Here is an 8,686-nt window from a genome sequence, read left to right as displayed (position 1 = left end):
AGGTCCACGGTCGAGAATATTTTGGCCTTTGCCAGCTCAGGCAAGATATCGTCAAGGATTGGAAGCTGGTAACGCTCTCTCTTGAGGGCTGCATTTAGCGGTCTGGGGTCTATGCACACTCTTAGTGCTCCTGTTTTCTTCGTTGCCACGACTACACTACTGACCCATGGAGTGGGCTTGTCCACTGGGACGACCACTCCTAGACTCTGGAGCCTCTCTAACTCTTGTTTGAATTTCTCTTTTAGTGCTGTGGGAATCCGTCGAGTTGGGGTCACGACAGGTTGCACGTTAGCATCGACTTCTAGCTTCACCGTTCCCGGAAAGCATCCGAGTTGGCTCTTGAAGACATCTGGGTATTGCGTGACTACTCGCTGAGCTGTCAGTAACTGATGCACCACTGCTTTATTCCGCTTGGGCGCTGGTACCGACTTGAAATTCCCCCAGTGTACGGTAATCAACTTCATGTGTTGTGCAGCTCTTGCACCGATCAGGGGAGTTAAGTTTTCCGACACCACGACGAACTCTACGGAGTATTTCTTGTGGTTCTCGGGGTTCGTGACAACGATTCTTGCTGTGCCTAATGGCGTGACTTCCGTTTTATTCCACATTATGAGAGTTTTTGAAGTGGGTGTTAAGTGTCGCTTGTCAACGAGGCTTTTCGGCAATATATTTATAGATGAGCCGCAATCTACTTGAAATTTAACAGGCGTGTCATCGATATGCATTTGGGAGTAGATCTCCTTGGCGAAACTGTTCTTATCTGATGATGGTTTGACAGAACAAACAGCGGCACCTTCCACTTCTATGCTAGTTATGTAGTCGACATCTTCGTCTTGGTCTGTTGACGATGAGGGACGATCTGTCGAGAAGATCTGATTAACGCGCTTTGGAGGTTTCTTGCATTTGTTTGCAAAGTGATTTCTTCCCCCACACTGACGGCATTTATGTCCCCAGGCAGGACATTTTCCTTTTTGAAACGGGTGAACTCCACCACAGAAGAGACAAGATTTTCTGGGTTTGTTGCTCTTGTCATTCTTATCATATTTGCCGTTTCCTCGCTTGTAACGGGGAGGACGCGTCTTTTCTTGTTTTTCGTCTATTCGGTGCACATCTTCCGGTGCTTTGTCGCCTGAGATGGCTTTCATTTGCGAAGCGGTCGTTTCGGTGCTCCTGCAGATATCGATGCACTTATTTAACGTGAGTTTCCGTTCCTGAAGGAGTCGTTTTCTTGTTTGGGGGTTAAAGATTCCCAACACGATCCTGTCACGGATAAGGGAGTCACGCAGACATTCGCAGAAGTTGCACGTCTGTGCGAGCGTGCGAAGTGTAGCCACATATGCATCGATTGTTTCTTCCGGCGATTGGTTCCTACTGTTGAAGACATAGCGCTCGTATGTTTCATTCGTCTCGCCAATCGTGAATTCGTCAAATTTCTTGATAATGGTTGCCAACTGCTCTCTTTGTTGGGCGTTGTCAAACGACATACCATTAAAGATTTTGAGAGCTTCGGGACCTATGCAGTGGAGAAATAGAGCGACTTTATAGGCTTCTGGCTGTTGATGAATATTTGTAATTACAGCGTAATTGCTCCATTGCTGTTTGAAGCTCTTCCAATTGTCAGCTATGTTCTCTTTAACATCCAGATGGCCTGGGGGGTGAATTCCTTGTATAGGGAACATCGCTTGTGCGGGACTTGCCGCGGTAGTGGTCGTCGTCTTTAACTGCACAGGCGCTGTTGACGTTGTTGTTGTTGCTGACAAAGTTGACGTTGTTGCGGTTGTTGTGGACGTGGTTTCTTCTGAATCACTCATGCTTGTATCCACTACGCTGCCACCATGTTTCAATATGCGCTCTAGATAGGTACGCACACCAGTATGTGGCTAAAGAGACTGACTTTAATAAAACAAACATCCGACTATTAACATGTTAATCAAATATTCTAATCACGATATTCTAATCAGCTACATCTTGTAACAAGGTTTGCCACAAATGTAAACAAAGGAATCATTACTCGAAAATGTGTCAGTCCAAGCCAAGGGACAGTTCAAAACAAGTAAGTGAGTTCACATGTGATGATTCAGATACAGATGAGTTGTTTATTGGGGTCTTGGGAACTAAACCACTGACAGAAAGATTGGATGCAAAGTGTAGTGATCAATAAACTCCAGGTCAATATGAAGTTAGACACTGGTGCTCAATGCAATGTTTTCTCATATGCGTTGTATTGTAAACTGACACGTGAGAAAATGAAGAAGTCGAAAACCCGACTCGTGTCTTATACAGGCCCCAAGATGCCAGTAATGGGTAAAGCTACACTCAATGTGAAACTTAGAGGAAAGTAAAATAATTGAGCATCCAGCAACTCCAGTAATGTCATGATTTAAATTTGGTCAAGAGAGTCAGCTCAGTTAATACCCAGCGGGAGGAAAACCTGTCCAGTGACAATAATCAAGATGTCAATGAAATCCTCAAGAAGTATGAAGATGTGTTCGATGGTATTGGATGTTGTACTTATCAAATTAAGATTGATCCTAATGTAAGTCCAGTGGTACATCTACCTCGCAAAATACCTTTCACTCAGAGAGAGAAAGTCAAGGAAAAACTTGACCGCATGGAAAAACTTAGTGTTATTCGTAAAACCGAGAAACCAACTGAATGGGTTAGATCTTTAGTAGTCGTGGAGAAACCAAATGGTAAGGTGCGATTGTGTTTAGATCCTCGAGATTTAAATAAAGCTATCCAGAGAGAGCATTATCCTATGAAAACTGTTGAAGAAGTTGCAGCTGAATTGAGTGATGCCAAAGTATTTAGTGTTCTAGATGCTACATCTGGCTTTTGGCATATTAAGCTTGACAAGAAAAGTTCAGAACTGTTAACATTCAACACACCATTTGGTCGATACCAGTACCTTAGAATGCCATTTGGTATCAACTCAGCCGCCGAGATCTTCCAAAAGAGAATGACTCAAGCCTTTGAGGACTTGAGTGGAGTGAAGACAATCGCTGATGATATTCTTATCTGGGGCAGAAATGAAGTTGAGCACAACCATCGCCTAGAGCAAGTGTTGGAACGTTCAAGGAAAGTTGGACTGAAGCTCAACCGAAGTAAAAAGAATATTTTGACGGCTGAAGTTCCATACACCAGATCCTAGCAAGGTGCGTGCAGTGGAGGAAATGCCATCTCCAGCAGATAAGCCAGCACTTTTAAGATTTCTTGGAATGGTGAATTACATAGGTAAATTCATACCCAACCTAGCAGACCTAACTCAGCCACTAAGAGAGCTACTGCACAAAGAGGTGGAATGGCATTGGTCCGAAAGACAAGAGAAAGCATTCTGAGCCATTAAAGAAAAGTTGACAAGTGATACGACACTCCAGTATTATGATGTTGAAACCCCCCTTACAGTATCAGTAGATGCATCATCCTATGGACTTGGGGCATGTTTGCTTCAAGAAGGTAGACCAGTGTGCTACGCATCCAGATCACTTAACTCTGCTGAAAAAAATTATGCGCAGATAGAGAAAGAACTGTTGGCAATCGTGTATGGTTGTACCAAATGTCACCAGTATGTTTATGGCAAGAAAGTAAAAGTCCAAACCGACCACAAGCCCTTGGAAGCATTGTTTAAGAAACCATTATTCCAAACACCACAGAGATTACAGCGAATGATGTTAAGTTTACAGCATTATGACCTGCAAGTGGAGTATGAACCAGGTAAAAACATGTTCATTGCAGACACTCTAAGTCGTGCTCCAGAAGAAAGCAATGAAACAAACTGCAGCCAACACAAAGGATGAATTTGAGGTACTCACCCTTGAAAACATGCCAATCAGTGAAGTGAAATTGAAACAGTTTAAAGATGCAACAAGAAAAGATGTAACACTACAGAAGCTCAAGACCACAGTGAAAAGTGGATGGCCAGAAAGAAAGTCTCAAGTAGACCCTGAGCTTCGCGAGTATTGGAACATTAAGGAAGAAATTTCTGTGTGTGCTGATTTTCTAATAAGAAGTGACAAATTGATTGTACCTATTTCGCTCAGAGATGAGATGCTAAGAGTAATACACAGCAGCCACTTAGGCATCGAGAACAAGCTGTGCAAAAAGCTAAGAACCTTATGGAGAAAGCAAAAGTTGAAAGAAAGGATTATCAGCTTGAGTTGCTTGACTACCGAAACACTCCAATTGAGGAAATTGGCCTCTCACCAGCACAGATGCTTATGGGACGATGAACTAGAACCAAACTACCTACTACACCTGTATTGCTAAAGCCACTATATCCAACCGAAAACATCAAATAATGTCTCAGTCGTCGTGCAGAAATACAGCAGCAGTATTACAACCGAAATGCAAAAGTTCTGAAACCTCTGAATACAGGAGACACTGTTTGAATTAGAAAGCCAGGACAGAAAACATGGACACCTGCGGTAGTTACCAGTGTAACCGAAGCGCCAAGATCGTACGTTGTTGACTCAGAAGAAGCAAGCTACCGAAGAAACAGGCGCGATCTGATTAAGGCAACTGAAGCAACCAATCCGCAGCAGGATCTAGAAGAATCTAAAACCAACACTACCAGTCCAGTCCATGATTCCGTGAGCTCTGAGAAAGTCAGTTTCAGTGGTCGAGTTATCTGAATACCTGTTTGGTCCAAGGACTATGTGACCAATTAGTGAGAACATTTCATAAGTTGTTACCAGACTTTGTTGATATTAAGTGAACAGTGTGTCTGATGCAAGTCATGAACATTACGAATAAGTCAGATTTTTATGCTCATTTCTTGTAGTTTCGTTTATTATGTTGCATGCAAGATTTTTTGTTAAAAAAAGGGAGATGTTGTGAAATACAAGTCATAGTCTCAGTCTCCATTTAGAGCACGTGTTCGCCGGTCTATGTATAGTCTCGATTTCATGTAATTAAATCAGAGTTGTAGTTTGTACAGCCATGTTGAATGTGTTCCTTCACATTTCATAAAATACTAAAGCATAACAGAACATTCAACTGATTTGTGTATTTTCATGTCACATTATTTTATTGTAGTATTGAATACAATGAACATTCAACAGATTTGTGTATTTTTATGTCACATAATTTAATCTGGAGCATTAAATAAAAAGAATATTCAAGTGATTTGTGTATATTTTTCATGTCAATCATTTAATTTGGGGCATTGCATATAATGAACATTCATTAGTGATTTGTGTATTTTTGTTAATTTGCAGCACTGAATACAATGAACATTCAAGTGATTTGTGTGTTTTCATGTCGCACAATTTAATCTGGGGCATTAAATAAAAAGAACATTCAAGTGATTTGTGTGTTTTCATGTCAAATCATGATTTAATTTGGAGCATAATTACATATAAATTATGAATATTCAACTGAGTTGTGTATTTTCATGTCACATAATTTAATTTGGAGCATTGAATTTAATAAACATTCAATTGATTTGTCTATTGTCATGTCACACCATGATTTAATTTGGGGGCATTGAATATAATCAAACTTTCAAGTGATTTGTGTCTTTTTATGTCACCCCTTTAATTTTTTAGTATTGAATATAATTGTAAATTTAAGTTAATTGTGTATAAATTTCCATGTCACACCATTTTTTTGGAGCATTGAATATAATTGAACATTCAACTGATTTGTGTATTTTTGTCACACCATTTTATTTGGAGGATTGAATATAATTGAACATTCAACCTATTTGTGTATTTTCAGGTCACATCCTTTTATTTGGTGCATTGAATTTTTTGTACATTCAACTGATTTGTGTATTTTCACGTCACCATGATTTTATTTGGAGCATTGCAGATAACTGAACTTTCAAGTGATTTTTGTATTTTCATGTCACATTTAATTTGGAGCATTGAATAAAACGAACATTCAACTCATTTAATTTGTGTATTTTCATGTCACACCATGATTTAATTTTCCCCATAGAACCATACTAACCACTGTTGCCAAGGTAACGCTGAGAACATCGGACCATGAATTGACCATGAAGTTTATTGACCTCTCACTCAAGACAGATTGACTGATTGGTTATTGAGGATAGGATAAACTGAAATGAAAATTAGTTATGCGTCAGTTTTTACTTAAAGCTAAAGTATTGCTAAAAAGTCCTTTTAGTTTTTTAATTAATGAATGTCCCCTTTTTTTCAGTTACTTCTTGACAGTAGCAGAGAGACTCATTCCCGGGACTTGTTCAATGTGTTTTCGTCAAAGTGAAGAAATTTTGGTTGCGTTGTATTACTCGTGTATTTTTAACAATTATTTTTGCACTCCACACATTTCTTTGAAATAAATGTTCTTTTTGGCACGGAAGGTTAAGTCGCTGTTAATTTGATACGGCGACCAAACCTCAGGCTGACAAACACGTTATACATGTTATTGTAAACGTACCTTTTTAAGTGTTTAAGTGGCCATGATTTTTGTTATTTCTTTGGTAGCTTGCATCTGAAATTGACAAGAGCAAAGGAGCTGGGTTATTACGCCAACCACATACTATACAGGTGTTCCGATAAATATTGTTGGAAAAAGCACAAAAGTGCACCTCACAATCTTGGTATTCACTGGAAATTTGCATATTGGGCTTGAGGAAATGTACTCTCTTGGCAGAGAGGAAATATGCGTGTCAGACTAGCCACTTTGATTTTAAATCCTTTTTATATGGAAAATTAACCTTAGCTTTTAGTGGAACAAATAAACAGGTTACGATACAAGATGCTAGATTCCTTCTTGTCTATGAACAAATAGAGGCCATTTATTCCCCTTTGCAAAAAAAAAAAAAATCTTCCCTTCCCTGGGCCAAGTTTTAGTCAAATTCCATAGGGTGGGGAAGGCAATTGCTGTCAAATGCCCCACATCTGTCCGACCCCACCTCACCTATTTGACAATGATAAATGATAAATGCATAAATAAGTGGCTGGTATTAATGTGGTCGGCAGTCAAACCATGCTAACACGTATCAAGTTGACGGCAAATAAAAGGACGAATAAACAGATAAACGTACCTGCGTAAATGTCTGCTCAGAATTCGTGAAGATTATTCTTCCAGGTCATTTGGTATGCCGATGTCTCGTTTCGTTGTTGTGTTAGAGCAATTCCTTTCAAAGCAGGCATCTGAAATTGACAAGAACAAAGGAACTGGTTTGTTAAGCCGGTCACATTTGAAACTTACTAAAAGGATTTCGTTTAAAGTTAAATTAAACTCTCAGGAATTTAGAATTCGGTTCTTCCATATTGAAGCTAACCCTTCTGGGCAATATCACATCTACCATGGTTTCTATTGTCAAAGTAATTCCTTTTGCTTCAAGGTAATTTTTATTAGAGTTACGCCTTCAGGAATGGTTAACATGTCCACGAAGACGCGCAAAGTTTCGCTGTTAATGGCTTTAAAACTTTCGCTGTGATATTTTTGTTGTCTGTGTTTAACCTGAATAACAAATTCAAGCTTGGCGCCAACTCACACCCAAAAAGATAGCTAAAGATGGCACCTGATTAATTCTCGTTATTAAATACAAACTTTCCTGAAAATCGCTAAAAAGAGGTGCACAAAGTGCGGAAATGATGTCGGCTGATTTGCAAAGTGCTGATGTTGGGCTGAAAACGCGGTTTTGGACATAAACTTGTGCACTGTGCTTAAAATGTGGTACTGAATTGCACAAACTTTGCTGAAAATCACTAAAAAGTGGTGCAATTCGACAACACTGATTAGATTCAGATAGTGTCGAAGGTATGCACTGGATTCGCGTTTGATTAAGGGTCTGAGTGGGTTTTAGTGTTTAGTGATATTTGCCCGTAGTTTTTAGTGTTTTCTGTTAAATTGGCTAATTTTCTAATGTTTACTGTTTCCGGAGAAAATACTGTTAAGTGTTTGGAGGGTTTTTCGTAAAAGACTCAGTCTTTTAGCATTGCAAATTTTTATCTGCTCTTCGAAAATCTGTGATAAAATCACTCATGAACTTTGAGCCTGTGCTGTGTGTTCTCCTCGGAAATCCTCGGTAGTCTTCGGAAATCTTCGGCAGTATGCGAGAATCTTCGATAGTATTCGGAAATCTTCCGAAATGATCGGGAATCGTCGGAAAATGGCCAAAAACTATTGGCATTTTTGGAGCCGTTTTTGTTTCTTTCTGGATAAAATTTACTGTTACAGTGAATTTTTTACTGTTAGTGTTAAAATGCCTAAAATTTAACAGTTTCATGTTACAGAGCTAAAAATTTAGTGTTTAGTGTTTTTGAAGTACCGTACCCCCACTCAGACCCTCTTGATTGGATAAAAGCAAAAACGGCCTTATGCGCCTACTGGCATGACGAGACATGATGATGATGAAAGAAATTCAAATCATGTTTTCTGTGGTTCCTTCAATATCAGACTGCGCTTAATCCCAAATGCTAATGGCTTCATAAATGTCGCGTAGCATTAAATAAAGTCTTTCACTCAATGGGCGCTTTCCATTTGACCAAAAAATCCGGTAATTTCAGAACAAGGACGAAAGGTACAGAAATTTCCTGGGAAAGTTTCCAGAAAATCCGGAAAGTGTTGACTTTCCGAAATGCGAACCATTCAACCGAAAACCCCGGAAATTCCAGAAGCAAAATCAAATGGAACTGAAAGTTCCCGGAAATTGTTTTCGAAAATTTGGGTCTACCTTGCGAGGTTGTCCTCTTTTCCGGAAATTTTGGAA

The 8,686-nt window shown here is 39.5% G+C and overlaps 1 long non-coding RNA gene across 1 annotated transcript in view; it reads right to left on the bottom strand.

Annotated features, from left to right (window-relative positions):
* Positions 1–6,429: 6,429 nt before the first annotated feature.
* Positions 6,430–8,686, bottom strand: part of LOC144659199 (uncharacterized) — a 24,746-nt gene continuing 22,489 nt past the window's right edge. The window contains exons 3-4 of the long non-coding RNA XR_013571869.1: positions 7,013–7,121; positions 6,430–6,456 (exon numbers count right to left, since the gene is read on the bottom strand). This is a non-coding gene — a long non-coding RNA (uncharacterized LOC144659199). The remainder of the gene's footprint in view (positions 6,457–7,012; positions 7,122–8,686) is intronic.

The sequence above is a fragment of the Oculina patagonica genome, chromosome 1, assembly GCF_052425735.1.
Source record: "Oculina patagonica isolate OP01 chromosome 1, crgOcupat, whole genome shotgun sequence".
Lineage (NCBI taxonomy): Eukaryota > Metazoa > Cnidaria > Anthozoa > Scleractinia > Oculinidae > Oculina > Oculina patagonica.
Note: the sequence above shows the minus strand (reverse complement) of the source record. Positions and strands in the feature narration are given on the sequence as shown.